Below are 13,722 nucleotides of genomic sequence, written 5' to 3'. Positions count from 1 at the left end.
GAACAAGTTCTCATTTGCAACTGTGACCTGGCCAAGATAAAGCATAGCAGTGTGAACAGACAACACAGAGTTACACATGGAGTAAACAATTAACAAGTCAATAACACAGTAGGAAAAAAAGGGTGAGTCTATATACAATGTGTGCAAAAGGCATGAGGTAGGCGAATAATTACAATTTTGCAGATTAACACTGGAGTGATAAATGATCAGATGGTCATGTACAGGTAGAGATATTGGTGTGCAAAAGAGCAGAAAAGTAAATAAATAAAACAGTATGGGGATGAGGTAGGTGAAAATGGGTGGGCTATTTACCAATAGACTATGTACAGCTGAAGCGATCGGTTAGCTGCTCAGATAGCTGATGTTTGAAGTTGGTGAGGGAGATAAAAGTCTCCAACTTCAGCAATTCGTTCCAGTCACATGCAGCAGAGCACTGGAACGAAAGGCAGCCAAATGAGGTGTTGGCTTTAGGGATGATCAATGAGATACACCTGCTGGAGCGCGTGCTACGGATGGGTGTTGCCATCGTGACCAGTGAACTGAGATAAGGCAGAGATTTACCTAGCATGGACTTGTAGATGACCTGGATCCAGTGGGTCTGGCGACGAATATGTAGCATAAGTCGCAGTGGTGGGTGGGATAAGGTGCTTTAGTGACAAAATGGATGGCACTGTGATAGACTGCATCCAGTTTGCTGAGTAGAGTGTTGGAAGCAATTTTGTAGATGACATTGCCGAAGTCGAGGATCGGTAGGATAGTCAGTTTTACTAGGGTAAGCTTGGCGGCGTGAGTGAAGGAGGCTTTGTTGCGGAATAGAAAGCCGACTCTTGATTTGATTTTCGATTGGAGATGTTTGATATGAGTCTGGAAGGAGAGTTTGCAGTCTAGCCAGACACCTAGGTACTTATAGTTGTCCACATATTCAAGGTCGGAACCATCCAGGGTGGTGATGCTAGTCAGGCATGCGGGTGCAGGCAGCGATCGGTTGAAAAGCATGCATTTGGTTTTACTAGCGTTTAAGAGCAGTTGGAGGCCACGGAAGGAGTGTTGTATGGCATTGAAGCTCGTTTGGAGGTTAGATAGCACAGTGTCCAATGACGGGCCGAAAGTATATAGAATGGTGTCGTCTGCGTAGAGGTGGATCAGGGAATCGCCCGCAGCAAGAGCAACATCATTGATATATACAGAGAAAAGAGTCGGCCCGAGAATTGAACCCTGTGGCACCCCCATAGAGACTGCCAGAGGACCGGACAGCATGCCCTCCGATTTGACACACTGAACTCTGTCTGCAAAGTAATTGGTGAACCATGCAAGGCAGTCATCCGAAAAACCGAGGCTACTGAGTCTGCCGATAAGAATATGGTGATTGACAGAGTCGAAGGCCTTGGCAAGGTCGATGAAGACGGCTGCACAGTACTGTCTTTTATCGATGGCGGTTATGATATCGTTTAGTACCTTGAGTGTGGCTGAGGTGCACCCGTGACCGGCTCGTAAACCAGATTGCACAGCGGAGAAGGTACGGTGGGATTCGAGATGGTCAGTGACCTGTTTGTTGACTTGGCTTTCGAAGACCTTAGATAGGCAGGGCAGGATGGATATAGGTCTGTAACAGTTTGGGTCCAGGGTGTCTCCCCCTTTGAAGAGGGGGATGACTGCGGCAGCTTTCCAATCCTTGGGGATCTCGGACGATATGAAAGAGAGGTTGAACAGGCTGGTAATAGGGGTTGCGACAATGGCGGTGGATAGTTTCAGAAATAGAGGGTCCAGATTGTCAAGCCCAGCTGATTTGTACGGGTCCAGGTTTTGGAGCTCTTTCAGAACATCTGCTATCTGGATTTGGGTAAAGGAGAACCTGGAGAGGCTTGGGCGAGGAGCTGCGGGGGGGGCGGAGCTGTTGGCCGAGGTTGGAGTAGCCAGGCGGAAGGCATGGCCAGCCGTTGAGAAATGCTTATTGAAGTTTTCGATAATCATGGATTTATCGGTGGTGACCGTGTTACCTAGCCTCAGTGCAGTGGGCAGCTGGGAGGAGGTGCTCTTGTTCTCCATGGACTTCACAGTGTCCCAGAACTTTTTGGAGTTGGAGCTACAGGATGCAAACTTCTGCCTGAAGAAGCTGGCCTTAGCTTTCCTGACTGACTGCGTGTATTGGTTCCTGACTTCCCTGAACAGTTGCATATCACGGGGACTATTCGATGCTATTGCAGTCCGCCACAAGATGTTTTTGTGCTGGTCTAGGGCAGTCAGGTCTGGAGTGAACCAAGGGCTGTATCTGTTCTTAGTTCTGCATTTTTTGAACGGAGCATGCTTATCTAAAATGGAGAGGAAGTTACTTTTAAAGAATGACCAGGCATCCTCAACTGACGGGATGAGGTCAATGTCCTTCCAGGATACCCGGGCCAGGTCGATTAGGAAGACCTGCTCACAGAAGTGTTTTATGGAGCGTTCGACAGTGATGAGGGGTGGATACAGGCAATGAGGCAGTGATCGCTGAGATCCTGGTTGAAGACAGCGGTGGTGTATTTGGAGGGCCAGTTGGTCAGGATGACGTCTATGAGGGTGCCCTTGTTTACAGAGTTAGGGTTGTACCTGGTGGGTTCCTTGATGATTTGTGTGAGATTGAGGGCATCTAGCTTAGATTGTAGGACTGCCGGGGTGTTAAGCATATCCCAGTTTAGGTCACCTAACAGAACAAACTCTGAAGCTAGATGGGGGGCGATCAATTCACAAATTGTGTCCAGGGCACAGCTGGGAGCTGAGGGGGGTCGGTAGCAGGCGGTAACAGTGAGAGACTTATTTCTGGAGAGAGTAATTTTCAAAATTAGTAGTTCGAACTGTTTGGGTATGGACCTGGAAAGTATGACATTACTTTGCAGGCTATCTCTGTAGTAGACTGCAACTCCTCCCCCTTTGGCAGTTCTATCTTGACGGAAGATGTTATAGTTGGGTATGGAAATCTCTGAATTTTTGGTGGCCTTCCTGAGCCAGAATTCAGACACAGCAAGGACATCAGGGTTAGCAGAGTGTGCCAAAGCAGTGAGTAAAACAAACTTAGGGAGGAGGCTTCTGATGTTGACATGCATGAAACCAAGGCTTTTTCGATCACAGAAGTCAACAAATGAGGGTGCCTGGGGACATGCAGGGCCTGGGTTTACCTCCACATCACCCGCGGAACAGAGAAGGAGTAGTATGAGGGTGCGGCTAAAGGCTATCAAAACTGGTCGCCTAGAGCGTTGGGGACAGAGAATAAGAGGAGCAGGTTTCTGGGCATGGTAGAATATATTCAGGGCATAATGCGCAGACAGGGGTATGGTGGGGTGCGGGTACAGCGGAGGTAAGCCCAGGCCCCGGGTGATGATGAGAGAGGTTGTATCTCTGGACATGCTGGTTGTAGTGGGTGAGGTCACCGCATGTGTGGGAGGTGGGACAAAGGAGTTATCAGGGGTATGAAGAGTGGAACTAGGGGCTCCATTGTGAACTAAAACAATGATAACTAACCTGAACAACAGTATACAAGGCATATTGACATTTGAGAAAGACATACAGCGAGGCATACAGTAATCACAGGTGTTGAATTGGGAAAGCTAGCTAAAACAGTAGGTTAGACAGCAACAGCTAATCAGCTAGCACGACAACAGCAGGTAAAATGGCGTTGACTAGGCAACGGGGCCAACAGATAAAACAAACAAGCAGAATGGAGTACCGTGATTAATGGACAGTCCAGCGTGCATCAGCTATGTAGCCAAGTGATCAGAGTTCAGGGGCAGCGGTGGATGGGGCAGGGGAGCTGGACTGGCGAGTGTTATCCAGGTTAAAAAAACTAACAATGACTAAATAGCTTGTAGCTAGTTAGCTGGTTAGCTTCTGGAGGTTCTTGAGTGGTTCTTGAGTGTGTTCTAAAAAATAAAAAATAATAGCGATTCCGTATCACATTGGGTGAGGCAGGTTTCCGGAAGGTATAAACAAATTAAAAATCAAAAAGAGATAGAAAGTAAATATCATAGCCCTCACCACTATCATAGCCCTCACCACTACCATAGCCCTCACCACTGCCATAGTCCTCACTACTACCATAGACCTCACCACTACCATAGTCCTCACCACTACATTAGTCCTCACCACTACCATAGCCCTCACCACTACATTAGTCCTCATCACTACCATAGTCCTCACCACTACCATAGCCCTCACCACTATCATAGCCCTCACCACTACCATAGCCCTCACCACTACATAAGTCCTCACCACTACATTAGTCCTCACCACTACCATAGCCCTCACCACTACCATAATCTTCACTACTACCATAGTCCTCACCACTACCATAGCCCTCACCGCTACCAGTCCTCACCACTACCATAGTCCTCACCACTACCAGTCCTCACCACTACCATAGTCCTCACCACTACATTAGTCCTCACCACTACATTAGTCCTCACCACTACATTAGTCCTCACCACTACCATAGCCCTCACCACTACCATAGCCCTCACCACTACCATAGTCCTCACCACTACATTAGTCCTCACCACTACATTAGCCCTCACCACTACCATAGTCCTCACCACTACATTAGTCCTCACCACTACCATAGCCCTCACCACTACCATAGCCCTCACCACTACCATAGCCCTCACCACTACCATAGCCCTCACCACTACCATAGTCCTCACCACTACCAGTCCTCACCACTACCATAGTCCTCACCACTACATTAGTCCTCACCACTACATTAGTCCTCACCACTACATTAGTCCTCACCACTACCATAGCCCTCACCACTACCATAGCCCTCACCACTACCATAGCCCTCACCACTACCATAGCCCTCACCACTACCATAGCCCTCACCACTACCATAGCCCTCACCACTACCATAGCCCTCACCACTACCATAGCCCTCACCACTACCATAGCCCTCACCACTACCATAGCCCTCACCACTACCATAGCCCTCACCACTACCATAGCCCTCACCACTACCATAGCCCTCACCACTACCATAGCCCTCACCACTACCATAGCCCTCACCACTACCATAGACCTCATCTTTATGTTCAAACACTCCCTCCATCTTATGCCAATATCAGTTATTTTTAAGTCTTGTTTCAATAGTCAGTTGGATAGGCTTTCTCCAAGGTGGTCTATATCCTACATATCATAGGAATATATTTTTCTGACTCAAATAGCATTCCCTTGACGTTGCTCTGATGTCCAAAAGCTTTGAGGTCAAAATGTTATGATATAAAACTGTTAAGTTGCCTATATTTAAAATTCAAAAGGCACTTGAACATCTGAGCTATCTATCTTTGTTGCAGGTGCATGGTAACAGTTGAATAACATGAGAAAAATGTGAAACCTACTGCTCTTGCTAGTACCACTGCTCTTTATTAAGCTTTACATATTGGCCTCAATACCTTCATCAGAGCTTTTGTGAGTGTTTATAATTTACACCCTTATGTAGACATCGCATTGAACGGATGTGGGTGGACTAGCAAGAGCAGTGATACTAGCAACAGCAGTGATACAGTACTAGCAAGAGCAGTGATACTAGCAACAGCAGTGATACAGTACTAGCAAGAGCAGTGATACTAGCAACAGCAGTGATACAGTACTAGCAAGAGCAGTGATACTAGCAACAGCAGTGATACAGTACTAGCAAGAGCAGTGATACTAGCAAGATCTGTGATACTAGCAAGAGCAGTGATACTATCAAGAGCAGTGATACAGTACTAGCAAGAGCAGTGATACTAGCAAGAGCAGTGATACTATCAAGAGCAGTGTGCGGGTCTCTGCTCATTTGTGTGAATGTGCCTTAGGCATGCTGCAAGGAGGCATGAGGACTGCAGATGTGGCCAGGGCAATAAATTGCAATGTCCGTACTGTGAGACGCCTAAGACAGCACTACAGGGAGACAGAACGGACAGCTGATCGTCCTTGCAGTGGCAGACCATGTGTAACAACACCTGCGCAGGATCGGTACATCCGAACATCACATCTGCAGGACAGGTACAGGATGGCAACAACTGCCCGAGTTACATCAGGAACGCACAATCCCTCCATCAGTGCTCAGACTCTCCGCAACAGCCTGAGAGAGGCTGGAATGATGGCTTGTAGTTGGCCTGTTGTAAGGCAGGTCCTCACCAGACATCACCGGCAACAACATCGACTATGGGCACAAACCCACCGTCGCTGGACCAGACAGGACTGTCAAAAAGTGCTCTTCACTGACGAGTCGCGGTTTTGTCTCACCAGGGGTGATGGTCGGATTCGCATTTATCGTCGAAGGAATGAGCGTTACACCGAGGCCTGTACTCTGGAGTGGGACTGATTTGGAGGTGGAGGGTCCGTCATGGTCTGGGGTGGTGTGTCACAGCATCATCGGACTGAGCTTGTCATTTTAGGCAATCTCAACACTGAGAGTTACAGGGAAGACATCCTCCTCCCTCATGTGGTACCCTTCCTGCAGGCTCATCCTGACATGACCCTCCAGCATGACAATGCCAACAGCCATACTGCTTGTTCTGTGCATGATTTCCTGCAAGACAGGAATGTCAGTGACATGGACAGGAAAGAGCCCTGAGCACGTCAGGGATCTGTTGGATCGGAGTGTGAGGTCTAGGGCCATCCCACCCAGAAATGTCCTGGAACTTGCAGGTGCCTTGGTGGAAGAGTGGGTAACATCTCACAGCAAGAACTGGCAAATCTGGTGTAGTCCATGAGGAGGAGATGCACATGTACTTAATGCAGCTGTTACTTTTGATCCCCCCATTTGTTCAGGGACACATTATTCCATTCTTGTTAGTCACATGTCTGTGGAACTTGTTCGGTTTATGTCTCAGTTGTTGAGTCTTATGTACAAATATTTATACAAGTTTTCTGAAAATAAACGCAGTTGACAGTGAGAGGATGTTTCTTTTTTTGCTAAGTTTAGATCAACTGATTGCACTCTGAAATGTAAGCAAAAGGTTTGTGTGTGTGTTGTCAACACTCTCAGACACACATGGGAAGCGGGTCGCCTGGCAGTACAGCACTGGAGAGGCCTTTAGGATGCAGGCTTGGTCAGGGTACCAGAGGTCAAGTTCACTACTGACTGTCAGTAAGAGACAGGGTTAGTTACAGAACTGTCAGAACAGGGGTTAGTCCAATAATAACAAGTGAAGGTGTTTTCAATGCGTTTTATTATGCTGTGTTCAGCGATGGTAGTTGTGACAGTTGGTAGATCTTATCAGTTATCCACATGGTAAACTTGACTGTACTGTCAGAACCTTCCCCTCTGATTCAGTTTGTAACAAATTGGCCTTGACAACACGATAGGATCAAATAATAGCGATGAGGGAAAACATTGATCATCAACCCTTAAAAATCAGGTCCTTTTTTAATGAAAAACTAATCTAGAAAACACATGTATACAGGAGTGAATCAATACTGTAGTTAGTAGATAGAAATTGTTGTTACCATAATCACTTTCTGACTGAAGCTGCAGCACTTGCAAAGGCTTCTAAATGGAAGCACTGCAGGCACATACAGCGCATTCAGAAAGTATTCATACCCCTTGACTCATTCCATATTATGTTGTTACAGGCTGAATTGAAAATGAATCAAAATATGTTTCTCATTCATCTACACACAATACCCCATAATGATGAAGTAAAAACATGTTTTTATACATTTTTGGAAATTTATTGAAAAAAATATAGAAATATCAAATTTACACCCCTTTGCACACACTCCAAATTGAACTCAGGTGCATCCAAATGTCCTTCCATCATCCTTGAGATGTCACTACAACTTGATTGGAGTCCACCTGTGGCCAATCCATTTGTTTGGACATGATTTAGAAAGAAACACACCTGTCTATAGAAGTCCCACAGTTGACAGGGCATGTCAGAGCAGAAACTATACCATGAAGTCCAAGGAACTGTACAATCACTGAGATTGTTTTTAGGCATACAGTAAGCTCAAAGTATTGAGATAATGAAATATTTGTGGTTTTGGCTCTGTACTCCAGCACTTTGGATTTGAAATGATACAATGACTATGGAGGTTAAAGTGCCGACTAATTTGAGGGTATTTTCATCCATAGGGTGAACCGTATAGAAATTACAGCACTTTTTGTACATGTTCCCCCAATTCTAGGGGACCAAAAGTATTGGGACAAATTCACTTGTGTATTAAATAGTCAAAAGTTTAGTATTTGGTCCCATATTCCAAGCATGCACAAATATCATACCCCCGACACATGCTAACCTTTCACCATTACAATATCAGGGGAGGTAAAACATGTTAGGATGTTTAGAAACATATTCTATTCTTATTTAAAATAAAAGTGACTCCAAAATGACAAAATACATTTACCATTATTTTCCAATGGGCACAAGATAATCAAACATCTAAAACAAATAGCAAATGCCTCCAGCCAGTTTGTAGATCTTGATGTAGTCATTGCATGCTATGAATATGGGACGGTTCACCACATGTAGATCAAAATACCTTCAAATTAAACCTGACAGTCTGCACAGAGCCAAAACAACAAAATTAAGCTCACTGTAAATCTGGTGAAGGGTATAAAACAATTTCTAGAGTGTTGAACGTTTCCAAGAGCACAGTGGTCTCCATCATTGGGAAATAGTTCCATATTTTTTTCCATCTAGACTAGAGCTGACCAAACTGGTCAACAGGGCAAGAAGGACCTTGGTCAGACAGCACTTCAGAGTTCAATGGCTGTGATGGGAGACCCTGCCACCAGGACAACAGTCTCTACAGCACTTCACTGGGCTTTATGGGAGAGTGGCCAGATGGAAGCCACTCCTGAGAAAAAGGCATACGACAGCATGTGAAAGACAGGTCATAAGGCTGAAGGATGATGTGGTCTGATGAGACACATTTATTATTTGGCCTGAATGCAAAGTGCTATGTGTAAAAGAAAACCATCCCTATTGTGAAGCATGGTGGTGGCAGCATCATGCTATGGGGGATGCTTTTCAGTGGCAGGGACTGGGAGACTTAAGGATATACAGGGAACAATGAATGGAGCCAAATACAGTCAAATCATTAAGAACCAAAGCAACGCTGCAATGGCTTCAGAACAAGAATGTGAAAGTCCTTGAGTGGGCCAGCCAAAGCAACGCTGCAATGGCTTCAGAACAAGAATGTGAAAGTCCTTGAGTGGGCCAGCCAAAGCAACGCTGCAATGGCTTCAGAACAAGAATGTGAAAGTCCTTGAGTGGGCCAGCCAAAGCAACGCTGCAATGGCTTCAGAACAAGAATGTGAAAGTCCTTGAGTGGGCCAGCCAAAGCAACGCTGCAATGGCTTCAGAACAAGAATGTGAAAGTCCTTGAGTGGGCCAGCCAAAGCAACGCTGCAATGGCTTCAGAACAAGAATGTGAAAGTCCTTGAGTGGGCCATCCAAAGCCCAGACTTGAATCCTATTGAAAATCTTTGGAAAGACTTGAAGATTTCTGTTCACCGCCTTTCCCCGTCTAACTTAACAGTTTGAGAAAATCTGTAAGGAAGAATGGGAGAAAATCCCCAAATCCAGATGTGCAAAGCTGATACAGACATACCCAAGATGACTCAAAGCTTATACAGACATACCCAAGACGACTCAAAGCTTATACAGACATACCCAAGACGACTCAAAGCTGAAATCGCCGCCAAATGTGCTTCTACAATGTATTGAAACATGGGTGTGAATACCTATGTAAATGAGATTTTCCTGTATTTCAATTTAAATAAATTTGCTAAACTTTCTACAAACATGTTTTCACTGTTATCATGGGGTATATTGTGTGTAGATGGGTGAGATGTTTTATTTATTTAATACATTTTGAATGCAGGCTGTAACTCAACAAAATGTGGAATACGTCAAGGGGTATGAATACTTTCTGAAGGCACTGGCAGAGGGACAAAAGGCAGAGTGAGAACTACATAAAGAGCTGCATTTTATTGAACAACCTGAAGATGCTTAAAATAAGCAGATAACCACTATTGTTATTCAGTTAGAATTCAATTAGACTGAAATCCTGACATTAGATGGTTGCCCATAACCCAAATAATGTATATTGGTAAATCATCTATTCACGGCAACAATAATAAATTATGTGCAATAATCTCAAGTTAGGACTCCGCCCACCGTGTGAGGTCCAATCAGCAACTTCTATTGATAGATAGCTCCTCCCAGGTCGGTTTAATATGACATCACAGCACTTACGGTGATAATTTGAAAAATATGAAATGCCTTCAACACCCCGAGATTGTGTGATTTAAAACCATACATGTTAAAAACCAGAAAGATAGAAATAAAAGTTGGCACTTCAGTGTTAGTCTCAAACTATTTTTGTTTTGTTTCAATGCACATACAAATATTGACTAGTTACAAATACTTAGCTGTTATTGGATTAAATGTTAGTAAGTGTACATAGTCTTTTATGTGATTTCTTATTGCTAATGAGTGTAATAATAGTGACTATTTAGTGTATACCAGGAAATGAAATGTTGTAATGACTGCCCAAGTTAACACGTCAAAGAATACCCACACTGGGCACCAGTCAAACATTTGATTCAACTCAGTCTTACCGTGTCCCTAATCACAGAAATGTGATAATACTCCCATTTTGCTCTCTGGCACACAACGTTATTCAATAAATGTGGCGGACTGCAATAGCATCGAATAGCCCCCGTGATATGCAACTGTTCAGGGAAGTCAGGAACCAATACACGCAGTCAGTCAGGAAAGCTAAGGCCAGCTTCTTCAGGCAAAAGTTTGCATCCTGTAGCTCCAACTCCAAAAAGTTCTGGGACACTGTGAAGTCCATGGAGAACAAGAGCACCTCCTCTCAGCTGCCCACTGCACTGAGGCTAGGAAACACGGTCTCCACCGATAAATCCATGATTATCGAAAACTTCAATAAGCACTTCTCAACGGCTGGCCATGCCTTCCGCCTGGCTACTCCAACCTCGGCCAACAGCTCCGCCCCCCCCCGTAGTTCCTCACCCAAGCCTCTCCAGGTTCTCCTTTACCCAAATCCAGATAGCAGATGTTCTGAAAGAGCTGCAAAACCTGGACCCGTACAAATCAGCTGGGCTTGACAATCTGGACCCGCTATTTCTGAAACTATCTGCCGCCATTGTCGCAACCCCTATCACCAGCCTGTTCAACCTCTCTTTCATATCGTCTGAGATCCCCAAGGATTGGAAAGCTGCCGCAGTCATCCCCCTCTTCAAAGGAGGAGACACCCTGGACCCAAACTGCTATAGACCTATATCCATCCTGCCCTGCCTATCTAAGGTCTTCGAAAAGCCAAGTCAACAAACAGGTCACTGACCATCTCGAATCCCACCGTACCTTCTCGCTGTGCAATCTGGTTTCCGAGCCGGTCACGGTGCACCTCAGCCACACTCAAGGTACTAAATGATATCATAACCGCCATCGATAAAAGACAGTACTGTGCAGCCGTCTTCATCGACCTCGCCAAGGCTTTCGACTCTGTCAATCAGCTCAACAGCCTCGGTTTTTCGGATGACTGCCTTGCCTGGTTCACCAATTACTTTGCAGACAGAGTTCAGTGTGTCAAATCAGAGGGCATGCTGTCCGGTCCTCTGGCAGTCTCTATGGGGGTGCCACAGGGTTCAATTCTCGGGCCGACTCTTTTCTCTGTATATATCAATGATGTTGCTCTTGCTGCGGGCGATTCCCTGATCCACCTCTACGTGTCTATATACTTTCGGCCCGTCATTGGACACTGTGCTATCAAACCTCCAAACGAGCTTCAATGCCATACAGCACTCCTTCCGTGGCCTCCAACTGCTCTTAAACGCGATAAAACCAAATGCATGCTTTTCAACCGATCGCTGCCTGCACCTGCATGCCCGACTAGCATCACCACCCTGGATGGTTCCAACCTTGAATATGTGGACATCTATAAGTACCTAGGTGTCTGGCTAGACTGCAAACTCTCCTTCCAGACTCACATCAAACATCTCCAATCAAAAATCAAATCCAGAGTCGACTATTCCGCAACAAAGCCTCCTTCACTCACGCTGCCAAGCTTACCCTAGTAAAACTGACTATCCTACCGATCCTCGACTTGGCGATGTCATCTACAAAATGGCTTCCAACACTCTACTCAGCAAACTGGATGCAGTCTATCACAGTGCCATCCGTTTTGTCACTAAAGCACCTTATACCACCCACCACTGCGACTTGTATGCTCTAGTCGGCTGGCCCTCACTACATATTCGTCGCCAGACCCACTGGCTCCAGGTCATTTACAAGTCCATGCTAGGTAAAGCTCCGCCTTATCTCAGTTCACTGGTCACGATGGCAACACCCATCCGTAGCACGCGCTCCAGCAGGTGTATCTCACTGATCATCCCTAAAGCCAACACCTCATTTGGCCGCCTTTCGTTCCAGTACTCTGCTGCCTGTGACTGGAACGAATGCAAAAATCGCTGAAGTTGGAGACTTTTATCTCCCTCACCAACTTCAAACATCAGCTATCCGAGCAGCTAACCGATCGCTGCAGCTGTACATAGTCTATAGGTAAATAGCTCACCCTTATTCACCTGCCTCATTCCCATACTGTTTTTATACTGTTTTTATTTATTTACTTTTCTGCTCTTTTGCACACCAATATCACCAATATCTCTACCTGTACATGCCCATCTGATCATTTATCACTCCAGTGTTAATCTGCAAAATTGTATTATTCGCCTACCTCCTCATGCCTTTTGCACACATTGTATATAGATTGCCCATTTTTTTCTACTGTGTTATTGACTAGTTAATTGTTTACTCCATGTGTAACTCTGTGTTGTCTGTTCACACTGCTATGCTTTATCTTGGCCAGGTCGCAGTTGCAAATGAGAACTTGTTCTCAACTAGCCTACCTGGTTAAATAAAGGTGAAATAAAAAAAAATAAAAAAAAAAATACTTCATGTATAAAAGACCTATCCGGCCTCTAAAATGCAATCGTTTTAGTCATTGAAAAATATAACAGAATGATAGAAAATGTATCTCAATATTCACATAACTTATACTTAAACTCAGTTGGACTTGGTTTAGAGTAAATGTACTAGATACCTTAATGTCTTCAATATCTATTTTCTGTCTTCATAGGAAACCTTGAATGAATGACCTTTGTTTGAGCTCTTGTCTTATTCAACAAGTGAGGGTGGAACAAAAAAATTAGTCACCAAGATTTACAGTTGATTCGACTAAATTCCCTTTAGGCCGCAAAAAACATTGGACATAAACGTCTGTCTAAACTTCCGAGATTGACGAATATTTGTAAGCAGTAAAAAACAAAAAGGTGAAATGCTCAGAGTTGAAACTATATGGAGTCTACATAGTATGTTGAAAATAACATTTGTTGACCACTATGTACCCATAGAACATCCTGTAGTAGAAGGGTAACCAGAGAAAACCCATCGACTGACAGCATGGCCTTGACATGTCTCTGACTGACACACTATATCTACCTGCGTCCATGGAGCTCAGTGTTCTAGCTGCATACTGTAGCTGTAAGTGAAGAGTTTAGAGAACACTAGATACAAAATCTAAAATGTAGTATCACAGAAAATACTACTGTGATAGTGGAGCTTTTTATTTATTTAACCTTTATTTAACTTGGCAAGTCAGTTAAGAACAAATGCTCATTTTCAATAACTGCCTGTTCAGGGGCAGAACAACAGATTTGTACCTTGCCAGCTCGGGGATATG

The sequence above is a fragment of the Oncorhynchus keta genome, chromosome 19, assembly GCF_023373465.1.
Source record: "Oncorhynchus keta strain PuntledgeMale-10-30-2019 chromosome 19, Oket_V2, whole genome shotgun sequence".
In the NCBI taxonomy this organism is placed as follows: Eukaryota; Metazoa; Chordata; class Actinopteri; order Salmoniformes; family Salmonidae; genus Oncorhynchus; species Oncorhynchus keta.
The sequence above is the reverse complement of the archived record's forward strand: the minus strand, read 5'-3'. Positions refer to the sequence as shown.